This window comes from Haliotis rufescens, unplaced genomic scaffold (assembly GCF_023055435.1).
Source record: "Haliotis rufescens isolate VD_foot unplaced genomic scaffold, xgHalRufe1.0.p SCAF_2, whole genome shotgun sequence".
NCBI classification, from domain to species: domain Eukaryota; kingdom Metazoa; phylum Mollusca; class Gastropoda; order Lepetellida; family Haliotidae; genus Haliotis; species Haliotis rufescens.
The window spans coordinates 27,544,607-27,559,139 of NW_025963890.1; the positions used below are offsets into that span (position 1 = coordinate 27,544,607).

At 37.1% G+C, this 14,533-nt stretch overlaps 1 protein-coding gene across 4 annotated transcripts in view; it reads left to right on the top strand.

The window, feature by feature from the left end:
* Positions 1-14,533, top strand: part of LOC124110926 (nuclear factor 1 X-type-like) — a 334,632-nt gene that overhangs the window by 175,338 nt on the left and 144,761 nt on the right. The gene's annotated exons all lie outside the window — the stretch shown is intronic.

The following is a 14,533-nucleotide window of genomic DNA, read 5'->3' on the forward strand; positions in this document are numbered from 1 at the left end:
ATTGGAAAGAAACAATTGATGACCGTATTTGGTTAGTTTGACATCACTGATATAATATATACCCTGTGGTAATTCTCGTCATATGATTGGCTTGTAATTCTCCATTATTTTATACTTATGTAAGCATTCGTCTAAATAATTGTATTTTCCAACGATAGGAAGCAATCTATTTTTCATCTCAAACCAGTTCTTTGGTTTTGGAGCGGAATAATTGACATGCTTGTTGTCTCCCCTGTTCTATTAACTTTTTTTTCTCGTCTTCGCTAATACCACTGGCCTTACAATAATTGGATCGAATCTCCTGCTTCATTACGTTGTATTTGTTGAGTTATGACAACACTAAACGAAATTCCTCCTCTGATATCTTACAATCAGACAGTGCTGTTGAAATGTGATCCTCAATGCTGTTCAACTTTGCTTCGGCGAGTATCCGAATATTATCATGTTTTAATGCTTTCTTTTGCAACTTACAAGAAATAAATTTTATCGCTATTCCGGCCAGTCCTGAGACTCTGGCAGCTACTTCCATACCAAGTACGATAGGCGCAGCGATTATAGTTGATAATAAACCAACACCGGCTACACCGAGTCCCATGCCAGCTGTCACAAGTGCAGTGTCAACTCCGTCGAGAGCATTCACAGCTCTGCGATACTTTTTATACAATCCAAGTTTCATCTCCCTCTCCTTCTCTATTCAATGTTTTATGTCGCTTATTTGATGTAATTGAAATCCATCAACAGTATCCATCTTTTCAGATGCTTCATCGAGCACCAGATATAAACCCATAGTGTATATTATCATATCATATAATAGTCTATAATTGGTCTTGCTTAAATGTTTTGAGAGTATACATCAACCTTATTAAATGTATATTATACGGCATAAATATCTTAGTATAAGAGAAATGCCATCACCTTTATTAATTTGGATCCCCTCAAGGGTTGCAATGGGTGATACTCCCATATAAATAATACTGCAATGTCGACGCTCTTGTTTCTTAAACCATTTAATTGATAGACCTGGTAATATTTCGAAGGCATCTACCGGTGCATCTTTAAACAAGACTTCAATAATAATTGTAGAAAGAGCAGCTATAGCATTCCAGTTATCTTTAATATCATTGTATTCAGTAACCAAATTTAAACTTTTTTACTGCCGCATGACTCAATAACATATGACCTGGGTTTTCTGGCAGGGGAGCGACTAACACACTTTTTTGTTTTGATGCGATATAAGCCCCGAGTACTATCCCACTATTTATTATCTTAGTTAATTGATGTCCCTTACCCATCATCACATATGGTGGGGTAATGACGATATTCAGTAGCCACTCAATTTTTGCTTCGACCATAGTCCATTTATTATCATCGTTGCAAGTAAGATTGCCCGAAGTGTTTTTATTGAGTCTACTAACATAGACATCACTTAAATCTCCTAGATTAGCTGTGAATGTAACTTCTTTCCGCTTGTATACATTATCTTGTGAGTGTAAAGCGTATAACTTGCCATCGGTACTGGGTTTACCGAATCCTTCTGTGTCTCCAAGATCGGAAAGCGCAATTGTATTACATTGTCTGAGGTTATGCAATCCAGGGCCTAATGAATGTTTTACATCTATTACAGAAATTTTGAGGTCTTTAACTTTTTATATTGTAATGTTGAGAAAGATTCCGTTCTACCGCTATTATGGTTTTCATCTTTGACTGGAATAGCTCTCAGCAGAGTTGAAGGACTTTTGAGTTAAATTATTATACATTGTACTGATCTGATCAAGATGGATGCACAACTCTTTATAGGGAACTAAATCGGGCAATTTAACTCCATGCACTGTTTCGTTGGGTTGTATTAATATCATTCTTACTCTTAAGTAAATTTCAATTCCAAGTGTAACTGATATGTTCGGGGCAAGAATTATACTCTTTTCTCCAGAGTTTAAAATCAGCATCCCATTCGACTCATTTTGTGTGAGACTAACTCCCAAAGGCTTAAAAAATTCATCATTGTGGGCATACACTGTAATACCCATCAGGTATAATGTAAATGTTATCATCACCTAATTCACCTGGTATTATCTGATTATTATATCTTGCAGCACTTATATTGGTCCACCGCGGGTAATACGTTACATCACATAGAGCGACTTCAAGTTGACCAGCCGAGTTATCGATGGTATGAAGCAGTTGAATAGACTGACCATTTGTTACTCCCGGGAGTGTAACATACATATTAAATATACAAAGATACTATATCATAACTTAAGTATGAAATCAACTTACATTACTAATCAGTCGATTTTAGTAAGTGCCTCTGGTGCTAATTTTTTGGTTAAATTCCCTGATATCTTTGAAAAATAAAGGGTCACGGCAACTAGCGATAAAATGGTGGATGATTGATTCCAAAATCCAATGCAATTTTGGCAGAACCAGTAAAACTTTGCTGTATGGTGTGCCACAACAGGATGTGTTGTATCTCTTTATGTCCCAGGATTTGAACTAAATAAATCTGTTTTATCATTTCACGTGTACTATCAGATAAGACGTATACTTAAAGAAATTAGTGTCCCGTTACTGCAGGATCGAGCATGGAATTCCACAAATAATCCATACAATAGGTTCGCGTATTTGTCAGGAATTTAATATTTCTACGAGTAAAGATTGGCGTATTAAAGGACTTAACTAGGTGTTCCGTACATTGGACAAAAAACTGTTAAAGAAGAAAGCAATCATTTAGTTAAAAAAACTCATCAACCATTCGATCCATTTGTTGTTACAAAAAAACAATCTTTTTGTAAGAATGCATAATCTTTATCATGGCTGGGAACTTTCGAGTAACGATTGGAGAGGAGATCTTATGAGCTTTAAGAGTGGTTTAGCTTATATTGTTACAAACTTTGTGCAACTAAACGATACAGCAAACGCTTGGAATGAATTTCTGTATGATAAAACGGAAAATAATTTTACTAACCCAGGAGTTGTAAGAGTTAATGAATCAATAAGAACTTATGTATGGGCAATTCTTGGTGCACAATCGCAAACAAGAACGGGAATAATTGGTTCTGGGACGGCGCTCGATGTGCAAAAACAGTTTGTCGCAAACGTAGAGGATGCTATTAATTCACCAGTTGACATACCATCTTCTATAAAGTGTTATCAAGATGTATTACAGTACGCTCAATCCAAAGTAGATTATGTTTATGCGCCAGGACTATATATGTCTCTGAGTAATATGGAACTTAAGATCGGTCAAGTGATTTGCTATAATAATAAAATTGTTATTGCTTCCGATCAACAAAAACCAGGTATTATATTCAGATATTAACACGGAATTAATAACGCAAACAAACACAGGCGAAACAGGAATAGTCAAACCACAGACACCACAACAATCACAGTCACCACAACAATCACTCACCTACTGACGTGTCTACTGACGCACAACCACAAGTGCCACCACATATTGCCGCTAAAAATTAACAACATATTGATGAAAAAACAGCGTTTATAGTAGGTGGTGTCGCGGCCGGTTTACTCATGATTTGGATAAATAGTTCTTAATGAACTGATTTGGATAAATAGTCTTTAACGGATAAGTACAACAGCCCTGCAATTGCTACGATCAGTGCCCACAAGTTTTGACTAAGCCAAGTGGTGGTCTTTGCAAATAAATTCAAGAGCCAGGAAACAATACTCCCTATTATACCGGGAAGTGCAGATGTGGCTTTCCCAGCAAGCTTTCCCAGTGCTGAACCTAATGCTTTTAAATGCTTTTTTATCAACTCTTTTACACCATTTTTATCACTAGGAGGTGTGGGAGAGTCAAAGTCTATATAGTAAATCCCAATGCTGTTAAAATACAGGCAATGGTTATCACCTGTTCTCTGAACAATGTTTTAATTTTATCAGCCAGTGTAGTATCATCTTTGAGGACTTGATCGATAGTTTCTTGAACTCGACTGATTTGTGAACAAAGTGCCTTTCTATTACTCGAAGCAACTTCGAGGCGGGCCGATCTTTCGTCTTCTAAGTTACGCATTCTTTCTGCAACGCGGCGTCTACTGAATTCATCGCCAGCCTGTTCAAATTTTCTTTTCTCATAAGCTATATGCTTGTCGAGTTCAGATAGCTTGGCTATATTATTGATGAGTTCTCCCCGCATTGTTTGCATTGCCTTGTTAAGACCTCGTAATTCCCTAATATTGTAATTATCATAGTAGGTATCCAAGATTTCTCTGAGTCCGTCCGAGGCCAGCTTCGAGCTTTCTTTCAAATTATCTTTATCTATGGCACCGAGTTCAGTACCCACAGCCCGAAAGAACCTAAGTAGTCTTCGCAGAAAGTTTTGCTCATGAGTAGTCTACAAAACCTAATTCATTACGAACAATGTTGATGCCATGTTTACTAGCTATCGTAGACAAGGCTAGGGGCTTACGAGTACGAGAATTCATAAGGTCAATATCCGGAGAGCCATGCAGTCGCAACATTCCTTTACTATCTATCGTAAACTTTGAATAGTCACGACCAATAGGAGTTTCTTTTAAGGCATCTTAATAATCATTAACGGCTGGTTTCAAAAGTTCATAGTTAAGATTCATAAGGCTGGTTTCATCAGAACCCTCTTCAATTGTACTCGGGTTATCAAAGTTATCTAGATTAAAATCATCCATTGTTATATTAAACATAAGGTTACATAATTTCAATATAACAATGTCTTCGCAATACGGACGCAAGTTAAACCCACAACGTAGACTTCGGGATCCATTAGGGGTCAAAGCAATTCGCCAGTCTGGAACTATAACTAATAACCCGAGTACCAATGATCAGAATCAAACACTTCTGGTTCGCTTTCCTAATCTAGGAGCTCACGATGTGTTAGTTCCAGGAACTGCCCAACTATCATTTACAATTATTTTAAATTCTACCAACACTAGCATGGAGCGCGTTCAGAACATAGGTCGTGCGATTGTTAAGAAAATCGCGATTAAAATTGGCGGTAATGAAGTTTTGAGTATTGACGATAGTGATGCATACTTCTGTTACATGGATCTCTGGAGAACGGCTAAAGAACAGGAAAACTTACATTACCAAGGTATTTGTAATCACAAGACATTGAGACTGCGTGTGGGTGCTTCTAGTGGTGATAGTACCATCGTAGTAGATAAGGCTGTTGCTGATGCATCAGTTAACTGATTCTATATTCCACTCGACTTTGAATTACTAGATAGTCACATGCCCTTTAATGAAGCATCCCTAGACGATAGGTTAGAATACAAACTCACTTTTAATGACTACAGCAGAGTAATCAAAGCTTCTGAAGATGGTAGCTATTCTAGTGGCAATATCTCCCTGGAGTATGATATAACAGATCCTGAATTAGCCAGACAAATTTGTAACCAGTATACCGAAAGTTTAGCCATTTTGTACGATCGTGTGCTTAGAAACCGAAAGATCACCAGGAACAAAAGAGATACGATGTGGAATATTAATCTAAACGTCCCTGCTAGATCGTTGAAGGATATTTTAATGGTTCGAGGACCCCTCTGAAGCATTTCAAAGAGATACCGAGTTCTACAACCCCAAGATTACAAAAATAGAATTGACTATCGAGGGCGTGCCTAATCAACTATATAGTCAAGGCATGCGATCATATCAACAGTGGGATGAGATTAAAAAACTCCCTTCTATAAAACGAAGCCCAGAAGTTAACGCGGTCGTGAAAGATCTGTCTCTCGGGGATGTAACGATGGCTGAATTCCCTACTGCAAAATATGCGCTATGGCTCAACATGCGAACCACAGACGATGACCAACTACACGGTAGTGGGTGGAGAATAGAAAATGCCAGTGAGGGTGTTACTATGCAGATAACAAAACGCCAGGAAGCAGCTGGAAAATTAAACATATATTTCTACGTGATTATGGACGCGTAACTTAATATACAGATTGGAAGATTCGTGCAAGCGATCTATTAATAATCTTTTACCTAAACAACCGCACTGCGCTTTCATCTGCGGGCAAACTGGTTGCGGAAAAACAACTTTTATTCTAGATATTTTACAAAGTCATTATTGGGATGTTTTCGACCATATTATTATTTTGTGCCCGACTATAAGCGTTAATAAAACATACCTATCGTGAGATTGGGTAATGAATGATCCCGGGGTGTACAAAGTTGATCCGGGAGATCGTTTACAAGACTGTTTACGAGTATGTCACGAAAAATACAAAGGAGAATCAACCTTTTTCATAATAGACGACTGCAGTGAGAGTAAAGAACTTACCAAAAAGAAAGATATGCTTTAATATTTAGCATTCTCCGGAAGACATACTCAGCAAAGTGTTTGGGTACTTACTCAAAAATACAACTCTGTCCTGAAAGATCTGAGTGAGCAGACCAAATGGGCAGCCCTGTTTCATTGCAAAGACCGAGATTCATTTGAGGAATGTCTACGCGAAAATGATGTTATTTATACCAAGCTCGAGCAGTAAGTCAGAAAACTGTTAGCGGAAACGAAGCACTGTAAACTTGTATTAAAAACCGATCAACCAGCTGTTTATGCAGTTGCTTAGCAAAAATAGAAAAATTATAGCAAAAATAGCAACTGCTGAGCAAAATTATAGCAACTGCTAAGCAAAAATATCGCAAATTTTAGCAAATATAGCAACTGTTGAGCAAAAATAGCAAAATTATAGCAAATATAGCAAAAATATAGCAAAAATACAATAAATTGAACATTAGCTGTTATTATGTAATAATGTGGTTTGAAATACCCATTCTTTTGCAACAGTTTATTATTTCGGGCTGTATTGGATATGCCATATTTTATTATGTTAGAACTCAAAGCTCAAGCGATTAAAAAAGGGGGCTGAGAGGTTATTCTCGAATGAGAAAAGCTGAATTGATTGATTTACTAAATGTTGATAAAAATCAACCAGATGATAAAAATCAATCAGTTGATGAATTAAGATTTGTAACGACAGCCGGCGTTGGTAATTATATAAGAGGTTGGAAGATGGATATTAATTCCAACATGGATGTTGATGATCATCGTATCGAGCAAAATTAACAAGGAGTTAGATGATTTACATTGTATAAAATAAAATGTCATTGAGTAAAAATGACACCGAATATACTGAACCTTATTTCCGTAGCAATCAAGAAGTTATAACCGAATCCGATACTATGAACACTAGAGGTGTAACGATACGGGAGGGTCGCGATACGATACGTATCCCGATACAGGGGTAGCGATACGATACGTATCACGATACAGTGTTTACTGGTACAAGCTAAGCCAAGTTGATGTCTTTCTGCTATCTAAAAGATGTGACTAGTACAGTTGAAGAAGATATAAGGTGTTTATTTACTGTTATAGCAAATTGTCAGCAATACAGTATGTTTTACTGAAACAACAAACTGGCTTTGAAACTGTTAAAGTATTTCATGGGCGCACCCCATCACCCCCACCCCCACACCCCCTTACCCCCTTTTTATTTCGAAAAAAATCTTTATTTCTGTATAAATTACCACCAAAGACAATAAATAGATCTTTATTGTGCACCCCCCCCTTTTCAAAAAAGCTGTATCCGCCCATGTATTTCATCTATTTTCTTGAGTATATTGCGCACCAATGTATAATGCGCACGCCCCTCTAGCGGGTTCAATATTTTTTATCAGGAATAATATATTCCAATATATTGTTAATTTAGATGCAGCTTTTACTAAACATATTTAAAATAATAATAACCCTAAGCGAAGCAGCTGATCGCTATTGCCGGGTATTATTTTTTACATGGAACCAGTCTGACCAGTCACCGTCAAGGCTCCCGTGCACGTGATTGCGTGATTGCGAGAATTACGTGTTGACATAGAATCGTCCAACAAAAACAAATCTGACTTTTAACGAATCAAAGTATGGCATTAGTATCAACTAAAATTCCTTTCAAGGCGTCAATAGCGGTAATCTGACCGTGGTTGCTGTTAATAACGGTGAGTTGTGCTATCTTCCAATCGCTTCACACACGATTTCGCCGAAATTAATTAAAACAATATTAAAAGGAATTTTGAATAAAATTAATGAAATAAGTTACAAACATAAGTCCAGATATACAAAGAACACTTTTTATAGCCAGACAGTGTAATTACATGAATAATTTGCGTACTTCAGTATGGATTTGTTGATATGGTATTTCCGGTGTTACGTGCTCACGGTAATGTCTTTCCATGGGGGGAAAAACATCAAAACTCATTAATTCGTGTATAATGCGCAACCCCTTCTACATAGCTGTGTTTTTTGGAAAAAAGTGTGCACTATACTCAAGAAAATACGGTAGGTATAACTGTGTTATGAAAATATCGTATGTATCGCGATACATGCTTTCCAAATCGATGCATCATATCGTGGGCTGTGCATCGGGATACAATACTGTATCGCCGTATCGTTACACCACTAATGAACACATCATTAGATACATCAATTCAACGGATACAAGAAACTTTAGAACGCTGGACTAATAGAGGTTTGGGTTGGGTGTGGATAAAATCGATAGTTTATATTTAGATATAGCAAATTATAGGCCTTTCAAAGGTGGATCTTATATAGATTTACCCCCGTATTATAAGAAGAAAAAAGCTATAGTTAATGTAAAAAATAAAGGCAATGGCTGTTTAAGAATTGCTATAAGATCTGCTTTGTTCCCTGTAGACAAAAATCTGGATAGGCCTTCTAGCTATCCCCAAAACGACTCAACTTTGATGGTATAGACGAACCTACACCAATCTCGCAAATTGATAAGGTGGAAAAGCAAAATAATTTAGCTCTAAATGTTTTCAGACATTCCCATAAAGGAATTGTTGTACACAGGATAAGCTCCGCTCCGGACAATATTCCCAGAATCAATTCATTTCTGATCGAAAAAGATGGTAAATATCATTATACATGGATAAAGAGTTTAAGCAGGCTATTATGCGATCAAACAAAACATGCAGGAAAGAAATATTTCTGCAAAAGATGCCTGCATGGGTACAGCAGACAAGATCTATTAGAAGCGCATAAAGAAGTCCAGAGGTGTTGGACAGACTGCTATCAGGATTGATATGCCTAAAGAGGGAAAAAATATACTAAAATTTGAACATTATTGTAATCAAATGCCAGTACCTTATATAATTTAAGCTGACTTCGAAGCACTTATCAAACCTATAGAAAATACTGAACGCAATACTTAATGTAGTTTTACGTACAAAACTCAATAGCATATTCCTTGTGGGTTTGGATATATAGTTGTAAGGTATGATGGGAAAACAAACCTGCCTGTGATTTACAGAGGTCCCGATGCAGTGGGAAAGTTCCTAGAACATCTACAAAACAAAGAGAGAATAATCAGGGAAAATATTTCGCGTAAGAAACCCATGTGTATGACGAAGGATGATTGGAGGGCCTATAAGAAATCAACGAGTTGTCATGTTTGTAATAAACCCCTGAATAGGGATTCCGTAAGAGATCATTGCCACGTCATGGGTAATTATCGGGGAGCCGGGTATAACGAGTGTAACTTGAAACTAAAAATGAATTCTCAAACAATACCCATCCCCGTTGTGTTTCACAACCTTAGAGGATATGATTCACATCTCATCATGTAAGCTATCTCAAAGACCGACGGCGGCTCAACGTGCATTCCTAATAATATGGAAAAATACATATCATTCTCGTTGACTAAAACTATACATTATACGGACAAGGATGGGCAAGCTAGAATAAAGCAAAGTAATGGGCTTAGATTCATAGACTCCGTACAGCTTCTGTTATCTTCCCTGGACAATTTAGCTAATGCGAACAATCCCGATGACTTTGCAATAACAAATCAATATACTGATCGATTAACTCGTCATTTGTTGTTGAGAAAAGGTGTATATCCTTACGAATATATGGATGATTGGTCTAGATTCAACAAAACTAAATTACCACCCCTTGAATCATTCTATAGTTACGTAACAGAATCTAAAATATCCGTTGCCGATTATGAACATTCTCTGACGGTGTGGGATAATCTAGGTTGTAAGAATTTAGCTGATTATCACGATCTGTACTTAAAAACCGATGTACTGTTACTCGCCGATATATTCGAGATATTTCAAAAGACATGTTTAAAACAATACGGCTTGGACCCAGCATGGTACTATTCCAGTCCCGGACTATCGTGGGATGCATTGTTGAAGAAGACCGGTGTAGAACTAAAATTACTCGCGGATTACGATATGCACTTGTTTATTGAGGAAGGATTAAGGGGTGGTATATGGATGACGGCTAAAATAAATTAGTGGAAGGATATGATCCGAGTAAACCCGATATGCACATATTATATCTCGACGCCAATAATTTGTACGTATGGGCTATGAGTCAACCTTTACCCACGGGTGGGTTTGAGTGGGTCGATGTGAATGATATCGATGTGATATCGATCCCCACAGATTCTGAGAATGGGTGCATACTAGAAGTTGATTTGGAATATCCAAATTCGTTGCACAAAGACCATAACAGTTATCTGCTAGCTCCCAAAAGATTAATGGTGAATAAAGATTGGATGTTGGAATATCAACACTCCTCGATGGGTAATACTAGGTTAGCTAACGTAGAAAAACTCGTACCAAATTTGATGGATAAGACAAAATATATAGTTCACTACAGAAATCTCCAGTTATATCTATCGTTAGGCATGAAACTAATACAGAGTATACACAGAGTTCTAAAGTTTGATCAAAGCCCTTGGATGGAGCCCTATATAAGGCTGAAAACAGATTTAAGAAAGATAGCTACCAGCGATTTTGAAAAGAACCTATATAAGCTCATGAATAACTCAGTATTCAGTAAAACTATGGAGAATTTAAGGAAGCGTGTTGATGTTAAATTAGTCAGATCTAACGAGGAAGAAAGACTCAGGAAACTTATAGCCAGTGTGGCTTTTAACAGAAGCAAGATATTTGATAACGACTTAGCCGCACTACATATGCAGAAGAGTAGTATAAAATTCAACAGACCGGTGTACGTCGGTATGAGTATTCTTGACTTCTTAAAGTATGACTTTTATTACAACGAACTTAAGAAGCAATACGGCGATAGATGCGAGGTGTTATATACTGACACAGATTCTTTGTTGATGGAAATACAAACCGATGATGTGTATTAAGATATGGCAGAAAAAATAGATATGTACGACACGAGCGATTACCCAAAAGATAATCCACTGCACAGCATAGTAAATAAAAAGGTGTTAGGTAAGATGAAGGATGAATGTGCTGGGACCCCCATTGCTGAGTATGTCGGATTAAGACCTAAGATGTATTCTATAAAGAAGTCCGATAATGGAGAGATAAGAAAAGCTAAGGGTGTTAAGAAGTATGTGGAAAAAAAGCATTTAAACACGAACAGTATAAAGAAGCATTATTCAACGGTAGAACATTCAAACACGAGACAAACTATTTAAGAAGTGACAATCACAGGATATATGGATTAAGAATGAACAAGACATCATTACCCCCTTAGATACAAAGAGATGGATTGATAAGGATGGTGTAACTATCTATGCTTATGGTTATGGTGGTAATACTGTATCGTTGGGAACTATGAGCAACTCTTCTCGTACAAATGCCCTGCCCGGTCCATCTTTAAGATAATAAAGAATAGGCTCTCCTTCTTTCATAACCAACCGACTAATGTTATATATCTTAAGGGACCAAATCGTAGGCCTCATTCGAGTTCACCGGGCTGGTATAAATATCTTATGCTTACTCTATCCAGAAGCTTTTGTTCTTTGCCTCTCCTCGGTGCTGAAGATTCGGAAGTCACAGATTTCATTTTAATCGCATCGGATGGTTTCTTCCCAATTAATCTCGTTACTACATTATTCAGCGCTGATACAACAGCTGATAATCGTGTCACCCATTCGGTTGATCTTAATCGTTCCGATTTCATTTCAATCCCATACTGATAGCCAAACAAACGTTCCGCTACATCCACTAGGGTTATAGCGTATTTATACGTTTTGCTTCTTACCTTATCATGGGGGAGAAACAAGAGGTCAGCCTGATGAACTTCATTCGTTGTAAAAATATCAAACTTCTTCCTCGGTATATAACGAGGTGCCGGTAAGTATATTTGCCACATAGCTTGTTTCTTTAACCAATCCTTTGCCACAATTTTAGATACCTTAGCCGCAGTAGCTAATTTTTGTATTGCTCCTATACCTTTCCAATATCCTCGTGGGCTATAGTAAATTTTATTCATTATTAATTAATATTGATGATTCTTTTAATACGAGTCATGACGATCGTTGAATCGAATCATCATTTTGACATAAAAAAATCCCTCTGTAGTAGTGGTATAGGTATATAAATCTGGCTCCACTGGAAGTGAGCCAGAACTGTCATTGTCTATAATCATAGAAGCATTGATAGGTTTGAAAATGGCTCCAAGTGGTGTCGAGCTAGAGCCATTTTGATTACAATTTAGTTTTATCTCATGACAATTGTTGAATCGCATCATCATTTTGGCATAAACAAAATTCCCCCTTTAGTGTTTGTATAGGTATATAAAACTGGCTCCAGTGGAAGTGAGCCAGAATCACCATTACCTATACTACTTAAGCTATAAAAAATGAGTCCTGTAAAGCCTAAGAAGATGTCGGCACTTGGGGGGCTTTATTATATCAGACAAAATGATTAAATGTGAAATTAATACACACAAAAGACCTCTTCTCTTGAAAAAGTGACTCAGTCTTGATAAGTATCTCTTAGATAAACTAACTTCAGTAGTTTCTGAGAAAACTTGTCCCCATTGCAGACACTATCAAGGCCATAGTTAACTTTTTTTGACAGGGGGAGGGCAACAGCAACATTGTTGAAGTCTTCAATGTCAATCGGCAACACAATCTGTTAATTTCTTGCCTTTCTGCAGGTCACCTTGTGTTAAAAAAAATACACAAGGAGCGGCTGCATTAGTTGATCTAATGATCTAATCATGTTAACCTGGTAACATTTTGTGAGTGAGTTTTTAGACTGCTTCAACATTATTAATATTGCCAACTTCTCTTTGAAGCTTATAAGTGATGTAAAATATTGAAAATATAATTTTGAAGCACATTTGTACCCAATAGTTATTATTAAGAGTACACATAAATTACCTTAATTGTTTTAGCCAATGTCAAAGGTTACCTTCATCTTAACATTTCGGCAACAACCCATGTAAAACAAATGAAATATAAGCTTTGTGGCAGTTATAACAGTCATAACTGGTAAGATTACATGTGTTGCAGCCATTAACATAAGTTTTTTGCTAACAAATAAATTAACCATGGTAACAGTGCCAACATGACGTCAGTAATTTGATTTGACAATGAACAATGTCAGTGCTATGAAATTTGCATAAATCAACAATTCAGCAGCATGCTTTGTATGGATATATATTAACTTGCTTGACGTCAAACTATAAACATAATATATATCTTTTATACATTATATTATCACACATTTGTTTATGACATGCACCCTTTCAATGTGTTTTTTCAGTTTATAAGACATATTTTTGTATAAGGCAGTTTAAATATTAACAGTGGATTAACAAATCCACTGTTAATATTTAAACTGCCTTACAGTTGAAAAGCTAGCTGCAGACACATGTTCGTAGCAGCTATTTTAGTAGTGAACTTGAAAAGCTAATTACAACACATGTTGCAATATTTGACTGAAAAAAACACTGGGGGTCATTAAACAAGTAGTAAGTTGTTTGTTTGTTGTTTAACACCACAGTCAGCAATATTCCAGCTATATGATGGCGGTCTGTTAAAAATCAAGTCTGGACCCAACAAGCCAGTGATTGACGTCGTGAGCATCGATCCAATCAATTGGGATACGATGACATACATCAGCCAAGTCAGCAAGCCTGACTACCCGATCCCATTAATCGCCTTTCACGGCAAACATGGGCTGCTGAAAACCTGATCTTACCCGAATCTTCACAGGTTGAGCAGTAATTTATTTTAGCAAGTGTATTGTCTTGTATCTTCACAGAAAAAAACGAATAGGAGGGACATAGAAGGGTTTTTTACCCATAATCGCCACTGGTGGCGCTACAATAGAACCATGAAATTGCCGCCTAGTTCGACAAGGGTGGAAACTCGACTTTTAAAGTCAGTTAACTCCCTTGCCTAGGGAAGATGGATATTATGCAAATGTTGGAATAACAGTTTTTATGGGACCACTCCATAGTCTAGTGGATAGAGCATCTGCCCAGAGAGAGCATGGATTGATCCATGGTCATGCCATACCAGAAGACATTAAAAGATGGTACTTGTTGTAACCCTGCCTTCACCCAGCATTAAGGGGATAAAACAAGGACTGGGCGGCTCGGAATCATTATGCCATGTACCTCAGTTGGCTAGCACTATAAAATGGCATTAGTCCGGACTTGTACAAGCAGCCACACACATACCAAATGTGCATGCACGTCGCTACATGAATGGAATAATCTTCACAGGATATTAAA